General features: G+C 41.3%; 1 pseudogene; it reads right to left on the reverse strand.

Moving 5' to 3' along the window:
• Window positions 1–9,153: 9,153 nt before the first annotated feature.
• Window positions 9,154–10,347, reverse strand: LOC122690554 (annotated as a pseudogene).
• Window positions 10,348–10,735: the final 388 nt, after the last annotated feature.

Raw genomic sequence — 10,735 nt, forward strand, 5'->3', positions numbered from 1 at the left:
AAGCCTGTATCTAGAAGTTCCCCAACTCTTGTCTATGATGGAGAGGTAAATAATATGTATTTATTTTTTCAGTCATTATTTGCCAAATGTTTATAAGCCCCATTTCATTTGGCTCCTACAACCCCAAGGAATGTACTATAATTCTAATTGTATAAAACTAGAAATGAAGGCTTAATGTCTGGCTCAAGATCACACAGCTAGTAAGGAACAGAATTTAGATTTGAGCTGAAATCCTATTATTCAAAAGCCAACCTTCTGTTTTCACTAAACAGTGCTACCTTCTATAGATGTCATTTTACCTGAGAGACACTGGAAATTAAAACTTTCTAAATTGAATTGAAGCATGTATTGGAATTGGTTGAGTTTGTCAAGAGGACAGGTGGGAAAAGGATATGTGCTAATTATTCTGAAAACAAAAAGGATGTGATGTGTTGTAGAGTGATTTCGCATCATGAATATACACAGATGTGCTTAAGCCATATTTTTAGGCCAACAAAAGGAGGATCTTTTGGTCTGTTTCTCTATGGCCACAGGATGTAGGTAGGGAGGGCACAAAGTATTCTGAATCACATTGACTGCTCTCAGCCACAAGTTCCCTTTCATTTCCTTCCGACAGGCCCTAAGGACTTGGCTTGCTTTTCTCTCCTCTAAACTGCCCCTACTATTCTGTTCCTCAAGACCCCACTCTCCACAGAGTTGGGATTAAAGTGAGCTTTCCCCTCCTTTGCTGCTCTCCCTTAGAAAAACCCTTTGTGGTTGTAGAATTTTACAGTAATTCATCTCAAGTGTGTGTGTGTGTGTGGTTGGGAAATAGAGGCTCAGAATTGGAGGACATCATGAGGTGAGGAAAGAAAGAACACTGCAAGGAAATCAGAAGGGAAATGTAAAGAGGGCCACAGCTTCAAGAATCTAATTACCTTATTTTAACTGGGAGCTCTGCTTTACTCTCCTTGACCCCTTTGCAATACTCATGGGTGCTTCTTTGCATTCGAGCCCTTTTATTTTTAAAAAAGTGTCTCTGAGGGCTAGTTCACCACCCCATCCCTTCCATCTTCCAAAATTTAGGTTAATGTCAACCTCTTTCTCCATGAAAAAAGGAGAATGGATGAAAGAGAATCAGTATTTATTAAGATTATATCATGTGCTCAGTCATTTGATTCTATTAGAGGAAATTAAAGCTCAAAGAATTAAACTTTCCTAATATCCTATAGCTAGTAAGTGATATAGTCAGGATTTTGATCCAGGACTTTCTTACTCTAAAGTCTCGACTGTCTTCCTAGAGTGCCACAAGTCCTCTCATGTGCTCAAGTCTCAGCATTTAGACCTCCAAATACATACAGAATAGAAGGAAGATTGTCAACTAGATGATAGAAATAGCCACCTTACAAAAATTTCTCACACCTTGTGTGAGATGTGAGTGATCTCACTGGTCTTATTGGCAGAGTGAGGAGACAAACTTCTGGTCCCTATATGTGTTGTTTTTGCTGTTGTTCAGTCACTAAGTCGTGCCTGAATCTTTGTGACCCCATAGGCTGCAACACACCAGGTTCCTCTATCCTCCACTATCTCCTGGAGTTTGTTCAAATTCATGTCTATTGCATCAAGGATGCTATCTAATCATCTCATCCTCTGATACTTCTACTTTTTTTTCAATCACTCCCAGCATTAGGGTCTTTTCGAATGAGTCAGGTCTTTGCATCAGGTAGCCAAAGTACTGGAGCTTCAGCATCAGTCTTTCAAATGAATATTCAGGATTGATTTTCTTTAGGATTGACTGGTTTGATCTCCTTGCTGTCCGAGGGACTCTCAGGAGTCTTCTCCAGCACCACAATTTGAAAGCATCAGTTCTTTGGCACTCAGCCTCTTTATGGTCCAACTCTCACATCCATACATGACTACTGGAAAAATCATGTTGCTGTTCAGTCACTTAGTCATGTCTGACTCTTTGTGACCCCGTGAACTGCAGCACACCAGGAGTCCCTGTCCTTCACCATCTCCCAGAGCTTATTCAAACTCATGTTCATTGAAATGATGACGCCATCCAACCGTCTCATTTTCTGTCATTCTCTTCTCCTCCTGCCCTCAATCTTTCCCAGTATCAGGGTCCTTTTTAATGAGTTGGCTCTTTACATCAGGTGGCCAAAGTATTGGAGTTTCAGCTTCAGCATCAGTCCTTCCAATGTATATTCAGGATGATTTCCTTTAGGATTGACTGGTTACATCTCCTTGCAGTCCAAGGGACTCTCAAGAGTCTTCTCCAACACCACAGTTCAAAAGCAACAATGCTTTGGTGTTCAGCCTTCTTTATGGTCCAAATATCATATGCATACATGACTACTAAAAAACCATAGCTTTGCCTATATGGACCTTTGTTGACAAAGTAATGTCTCTATTTTAAGGAGCTGTTCTAGGTTTCTCATAGCTTTTCTTCCAAGGAGCAAGTGTCTTTTAATGTCATGGCTGCAGTTGCCATCGGCAGTGATTTTGGAGCCCAAGAAAATAAAGTCTGTCACTCTTCCCATTGTTTCCCCCATCTATTTGCTGTGAAGTGATGAGACAAGATGCCATGATCTTCATTTTTTGAATGTTCAGTTTTAAGCCAGTTTTTTCACTCTCCTCTTTCACCTTCATCAAGTGGCTCTTTAGCTCCCCTTTGCTTTCTGCCATAAAAGTGGTGTCATCTGCATTTCTGAGTTTGTTGATATTTCTGTAAGCAATCTGGATTCCAACCGATGCTTCATCCACCCTGGCATTTAGCATGATGTACTCTGCATATACTTTAAATAAGCAAAGTGGCAATATACAGCCTTGACATACTCCAAATTGGGAACAATTTGGAACCAGTCTGTTGTTGCATGTCCAGTTCTAACTGTTGCTTCTTGACCTGCATATAAGTTTCACAGGAGGCAGATAAGGTGTCTGGTATTCCCATCTCTTTAGAATTTTCCAGCTTGTTGTGATCCACACAGTCAAAGGCTTTGGCATAGTCAGTGAAGCAGAAGTAGATATTTTTCTGGAATTCTCTTGTTTTTTCTATGATCCAACAGATGTTGGCATTGATCTCTGGTCCCACTGCCTTTACTAAATCCAGCTTGAACACCTGTACGATCTCAGTTCTCATACTTTTGGAGCCTTGCCTGGGGAATTTTGATCATACTTTGCTAGGGTGTGAGATGAGTGCAATTGTGCAACAGTTTGGACATTCTTTGGGATTGCCTTTCTTTGCGATTGGAATGAAAATTGACTTATTCCAGTCCTGTGGCCACTGCTGAGTTTTCCAAATTTCCTGGCATATTGAGTGCAGCACTTTAACAGCATCATCATTTAAGATTTGAAATAGCTCAACTGGGATTCCATCACCTCCGTTAGCTTCGTTATTAGTGATGCTTCCTAAGGTCCACTTGACTTCACATTCTGAAATGTCTGGCTATAGATGAGTGATCAGAACATCGCGATTATCTGGGTCATTAGGATCTATTCTTGCCACCTCTTCTTAATATTTTCTGCTTCTGTTAGGTCCATATGGATCTGTCCTTTATTGTGCCCATCTTTTTTTTTTTTTTTTTTTTTTGCTTGTTTTTTCTGTTTTTGCTTTTATTATTATTATTATTTTTTCATTTACTTTTGTTAGTTGGAGGCTAATTACTTTACAATATTGTAGTGGTTTTTTGCCATACATTGGCATGAATCAGCCATGGATTTACATCTTTACGTGAAATGTTCCCTGGGAATCTCTAATTTTCTTTAAGAGATCTCTAGTCTTGAAGAGATCTAATTTTCTTGAAGAGATCTCTAGACCTCCCATTCTATTGTTGTCCCCTATTTCTTTGCATTGTTCACTTAGGAAGGTTTTCTTTTCTTTTCTTTTTTTAAGGAAGGCTTTCTTATCTCTCCTTGCTATTCTTTGGAACTCTGTGTTCAGATGGGTGTATATTTCCTTTTCTCCCTTGCCTTTTGCCAAATCATAACTTTGACTATATGGACTTTTGTCAGCAAAGTGATATCTCTGCTTTTTAATATGTTGTCTAGGTTTGTCATAGCTTTCCTTCCAGGAGCAAGCATCTTTTAATGGCTGCAGTCACCATCCACAGAGATTTTGGAGCTCAAGAAAATAAAATCTATTGCTGTTTTCAGTTTTTCCCCTTCAGGGCTATTGTCTTTAGAACTCAGCATTCACAAACCTGATTGGTGGAGAGTAGGTGGATGCAGTGCATTGAGTCAGAATCTGTTAAAAACCAGCCTCCTGGGGATAGAACAAGTGTTGTTGGACCCAGTCGTAGCTATTAGGCATAGAGGTGCTGTCAAGTGGTTACAGGAAGGAAGACTGAAATACATATCAATGATACTTGTTCAACTTTGCTTTTCCATTATATTTATATTTTTATATGAGTAAACTGAGGCTCAGAGTAGTTAAATCACTTGCTCATAGGCATACAACTTGTTAATGGCATAGCCAGATTTTTAACTCAGCTCTTTCTGACTCTAAGGGTATACAGACACTGCTATACTGTACCAGGGAATGTGAGGTAGGAAAGATTCAGAAGTCTAAGTCAGTTCTACAGATCATTGGTCACTTTATAAGTGGACCAGGCCCCAGGCAAACTTATCTAAAGTTAAACCCTTATAACACAATTCATCTGAAAAGTAAAAGGAAATGAATCTGACAAGAAGTATGGTTTCTGAACTTGCAGAAATTGATCGCCAGTGGTGAAAAGGTCCAGAGCAGGTGCTGGAGTCATCAAAATATGGAACAAAGTAAAAAGTAATGGAGAGGAGGCACTACTAGGAATTGAGTTATTCCTTAGAACCAAATTAAGGTGATTCTTTGCTTTATGACCTTGTAGGGATATATGATGTGCAGGTAGGATGGCTCAGATTAAAGGGCTCAGAGAAGAAAAGACATATTCCCATCTTACCCTTCACTCTCACTCCATTCTTCTGGAGATCATATTTGGGGTATTACTAAATTTGCTTAGTAGGAAGTTTTAACATTTTTCTGGGAGTTACTGAGTTGGGAATTGGCAGCTCTCTCTCCTACCCATATCCATGGAACTGGAGATTGGTGCAGACCATGATGCTCAAGGAAATTAAATCCTTCCACAACATGATCCAGAGTCTGACATTATGTTTATGGGGCTGTGTGTGGCAATGTGGAGTAAAAGTCAAGCCCTTGTTGGGTTAGGCAAAGGAGAAAGTGATGGAAGATGGGATGAATTAGTTGGATATGTAGATCTGAGAACTACATGTTTGAGGACTTCTGAAAATTTTGTTGCTATTGTTCAGTCACTAAGTCATGCCTGACAGTTTGTGACCTCATGGACTGTAGCACACCAAGCTCTTCTGTTCTCCACTATCTCCTGGAGTTTGCTCAAATTCATGTCCATTGAGTCAGTGATGCTATCTAACCATCTTATCCTCTGCCCTCCTTTGTCCTTTTGTTTTCAACCTTTCCCAACATTAAGGTATTTTCCAACAATTCAGCTCTTTGCATCACATGGCTTAAGTATTGGAGCTTCAACCTCAGCAATAGGAGATCTTCCTGACCCAGGGATTGAACTCACATCTCCTGTTTGGCAGGCAAATTCTTTACTTAACACTGAACCACGTGGGAAGCCCTTTGAAAACTTTACACAGCCCTAAATAGTGAGTCTCCATGGTTGCCTTGAGAAAGAATTTTGGTTAAAGGAGAATAGCCAACTATCCTAGGTAAATTTTTCAGTGGAAAAGTAGATGAGTTCAAGATTATGTCTGTAGGAGGTGTAGCAGATATTAATTTCCATGCAGCTAGCTGTCAATTTCTGCATGGTGAGCTCTGGACATGTGGAACAAGAAGTGGTGAGGATGAGTGTAAGTGAAGAGAAATCACAAACACTAGGATATATATTGAGAAGTAAATAAATTTTTAGAAGAGAATGGTGCTGGCACAAGCAAATGGGAGTCTAATGCAGGAGCTAAAAAGAATAATTAGGATAAGATGTCCACCACCATCAGGATGGCATCATGACCTTTGTGTGTGCTGAGTTGCTTCAGTCATGTCCGACTCTTTGTGACCCCATGGACTGTAGCCTGCCAGACTCCTCTCTCCATGGAATTCTCCATGCAAGAATACTAGGGTGGGTTGTCATTTCCTTCTCCGAGGGATCTTCCCAACCCAAGGATCAAACCTGTGTCTCTTATGTTTTCTGCATCCACAGGCAGGTTCTTTACCACTAACACCATCTGGGAAGTCCATCATGACTTTAGGCAGGTTGTAAATTCATATTTAAGTTAGTCTCAAGGCTTTCAAAAGTTTGAGTTTCAGGGGCCAGAGTAATAAACTTTTGAGTTTGTCAGATGTTGCCAGTGCTAAGTGAATGAGACTCCAATAGTCTCCTTTGAACTATAGTTAGGGCTTTGAAGGAGTGGACTAGACATTTTAATCTCCCAACTTTGTTAATAAAGCAGAACAATGAGACTCAACTAAATTAAATTTTATAGAAATGTAAATGACAACACTTAAATTCAAATAATCAATTGCCCAAGGACCAGGATGTGTAAGAGACCTGGTTTAGTAGTAGCAGATGTGAAAGACTTTGAGCTTTCTTTGACTATAGTTATAGTTTCTTTAACTTATAAGCTCATTGACTGTTCTGTGGGAAAGTTTGTCAGAAGGCCACTGCCAACCTAACCTGCATTAGTAGAAAAATAAAATCTAGAGCCAAGGAGAAGATGGTTCTGTTTCTGTGCCCTGTGCCCTGCTAAGACCAAAGTAGAATATATGTTAAATTCTAGGCTGTCCGAATTTCCCAATTAATTTATGTTTTCTTTTGAGGTAACAAGGATGCCAAAACAAAGGCAAAGGCAGAATAAAAATTTGTGTGGGAAAACCAAAGTCCAGAAAGCCAGGAGTGTTCTCAAACTGAAAGTATACATGAGAGGCAAAGTTTGGAACTGGGAAACCAGGACTAGTATGATGTAGTTATGCACAAAGGAGGTGGGAACAATGCCCATTAATGTTTTTTATTGATTGACTGAGACTTAGCAACTGGGTTATTTGACCTAATTAATTTCTAAACTACAATAGTCACTAGGTTGTACTAATTTAGGGAACAGATTGAAAAAGTTAAGTTGAATAGGCAGAAATACATTGTAAGCGTAAAAGCAGAAGCCAGAGGCCATGTACATGCCAAGTCTCTTCAGTTGTGTCCGACTCTGTGAACCTATGGACTATAGCCTGCCAGGCTCCTCTGTCCATGGGGTTCTCCAGGTAAGAATACTGGAGTGGATTGTCATGCCCTCCTCCAGGGGATCTTCCCTACCCAGGGATCAAACCCACAGCTCCTGCCGCTCCTGCATTGCAGGCAGATTCTTTGCTGCTGAGCCACCAGGGAAGCACAGACAGAGCCCAAAGAGAAAAAAGGAAGAGGCTAATGTAGGCACCCATGACTGGCTTTGGGAAATATCCTAAGAGCTCCAGGTCTAGCTGGAGGTTAGTATTTGGGGACTATGTAGGAGCCTGGTGCCCACCATTGTGCAAAAATATCCCAGTCTCAGGGGGGGAGCTTGGGAAACTGGGTAGGAAAGATCAGTGGGCCCAGAAGTTAGGAATCTGGAAAAGTCTGCCTTTATGCAGGGATAATAAAGTCAGTTGTGAAGTTAACCCAGTGCTCCTTTCTATACCTCCAAAAGGTGGATATTTGTAAACCCAATACAGACTGTGTGTATGCTTAGTTGCTCAGTCATGTCCAATTCTTTGTGACCCCCATGGACTGTAGCCTGCTAGGCTCCTCTGTCCATGCAATTTTCCAGGCAAGAATACTGAAACAGGTTGCCATTTCTTACTCCAGGGGATCTTCTAAACCCAGGGATTGAACCCGCATCTCTTTTGTCTCCTGTTTTGGCAGATGGATTCTTTACCATCGCACTTCCTGGGAACCCATCCAACACAAACTATGAGTGAGTTTCTCAAATGAGTGAGGAGTATCCTGAGCTTATTATTCTGGAAAGCAGATACTCCAGGAGGCTGGGATCTTAAACCCAGGACCTTCTGCATATATCTTTTGGAATCCTGGGACAATTAGGAGCCTATTTGAGAGCATTTGGGGCTCAAAATAAGAATTTTGGGACTTTATTCCTCTGACCATTTGCATGAAATCAGAAAGTTAAGAGGAAGTAAATGCATCTGCCAAGGGCTTGTCCTGAGTGCTCTGGCTCATTCAGTTGCAAGGGAGATGAAAGTGTGTGTTTTGCATGTATTTCAAGAAGAGGGCTTGAGTAGAACAGGGACCACAATAACAGAGAGATAATCACAATGATGACAAAAAAGATATATGCATACTTGAGGCTAATTTTGAGGAGACTACATAGAGATGCATATGACCTTTGTATGTATAGCAACAACTCCCACTAGTGAATATGACAATCGATGTTGTAGGCTTCTTTCATTGTTATTAGTATTGCCTCCTCTTAGAGGAAGAGAGGGAGCAGAGGGATAAGACAAGGGTGGAAGAAACTTTTCCTCTACATATGTACTCTTGTCACTATTCAATGCTTAAGCATACCAGTGTTCAGAGAGATTACATAAGTTTCTAAGAACAGTTTGTAGGCATAGTTAGTTGTCAAACATAGGTCTGTGTTATTCTAGACCAGTCTTTAATGCAATGCTATATTTCTTTTAATGGGTCTGAGGGTGTCAGATAAAAAAGGCAAGTGCTGAGAAATCCAGTGGACAGCCAAGATTTGCAGTTAGATCAGTAAGGGGAGGGGAAGAGATTATTAGACCAGAAAACAGTCTAAGAGGTACTAAGGGGGTTGCATATGTTATTTTTAAGTTTTGTTGCAAGACAACAAGGTAGTTGTTAGCTAGGATAACTAGCTCTTCTGATGTGCTTAGGATTTATCTGTTTTTAGTGCTAAAATTCCTATGTCCAAGAAACCCCTCGGCCTCAGACAAACAGACTGTCATTTTGTTAGCTCACTTTACAAATGAAGACCATGAGTCTTTTTTTTTTTACCTTAAGAAAATCAATAGCTTTATTTTCCCCCAATATACATTTAGAAAACTGGTCTAAGAGGTTTCATGAGATAGACCAGACGACTATATACAAACTCAGGAATTCCAGATCAGCAAGACAAAATGCACAGACGACACACTCTTCCCCAGGGTCCTGAAGCCTAGGACTGTCCCAGCAGAGGTGAGGCAAGCTCCTGGATGGCTGTTGAGTTCAACTGAGGAATCATGCTGATCTTCAGGAGTTTGCTGCTTGCATACTTATTCTTGATGGTGGTGAACTTGGTCATGTTCTCGTTGACACGCATGACTTTTTTTGGCCATATGCCGCATGACCTCCAGCACCTCTCTCTGTGTAGCCGGTGTAATACTGCTGCTTTAAGTTCCATTTTCCTTGGCCTAGAACCTTCTGGGACAGGCAGGAAGCGGCTGCCGCCACCTTGGAAGGGTGATAGTGCACCATGTCATAGTCAACGAGAGTCAGCTCCATCAAGTATTTGGCTAAAATGTGCTGTTCAACATCGACCTCCCCAGCTTTCGATACCCGCCTTAAGAAATGTAGTGGTAACGGTCGACCCAGCTCAAATTTCAGTTCCTTCAAAACCAGAGTTTCCATTTCTCGAATTTGAGAACTGGTATAAGCATTGTCAGTGATGTAAACAAAGTCTTCGATGTTTGGAGAAAACATTTCCTCATACTTGGAAGCCAAGAGCAGTGCCTTAATGCCAACCAGCTGAAGCTTCTTACGAGAGACTGGCTGAACCTGTAAATATCGGTCCATGATTGCAACACACATGTACAGCGTTTCCTGCAGCAGCCTGAACTTGGAGTGCACTTGCACCAGCCAGTCCACCAGGATGGCACGCATGTGGCTGTTTATATCTCTCCCATCTAGGAAATGTGTTTATGGACTGCAACACCTCAAGCTGCCTTAGATACTGGTAGATATCCTTCACATAGTCGCTGCAGAGCTGAGGGTTCTCCCAGTCCTCAGTATCAATATCCTCAATTTTGCAGAGCAAGGCATCAGAAAAAGCTTGGCAGAGGTTCTCTTCCTTCATGGAGATGTCCTGAGGTGTGGGAGAAGGACCTTTTGGAGCCAACACATCCATATGCACTGGTTTCACAGAAGCAGTCAGTTTCGAGTGCTTGTTGACATTTGTTGTTTTGGTGGGTGGAACAGGTACTTTAGTGTTCTGGGCTTTCTTAGCTACTTGTATGACTCAGGTTGTAACCCGATTTCCAATTTCTTCTAAAAATGCCCGCCTGATAGTCACATGACTTTTAGGTTTAGAATTAACTCCTGTGTCATTATTCTCTAAATTGGTGGACACCGTCGGGTGTCGGAGCAGCGCCATGAGGAAACGGACAGGCAAGAGTGGCAGCCCTGCCCAAGGAAGGACGTGGACTGGACACAGAGCACTAGCTTCCGCCACGCCATTAGGACTGTGCTCCGGCCCGCAAGCTAGGAATCTTCCGACCATGAGTCTTATAAAGGTGAATAACTCATTCAGTGCCCTGAAATTAGCAAGAAACATAGAAAAGGCAAGAAACATAGAAATGACAACAAACTCCAACAGCCAAATCTTTCAGTTTCACAATGCTATATCCATGCTGTCTCTCCAGCAGCTCAAGAGGGCTAAGGAGGTGGTCTGGTAGTTTGGAAGGCTTTAGCTTTGATATCATCTATTCATTTAGTAAACATTCATTAAATGTCAATCATTATGAAAAGTGCTGGGAATGGCT

Source organism: Cervus elaphus, chromosome X (genome assembly GCF_910594005.1).
Source record: "Cervus elaphus chromosome X, mCerEla1.1, whole genome shotgun sequence".
Lineage (NCBI taxonomy): Eukaryota > Metazoa > Chordata > Mammalia > Artiodactyla > Cervidae > Cervus > Cervus elaphus.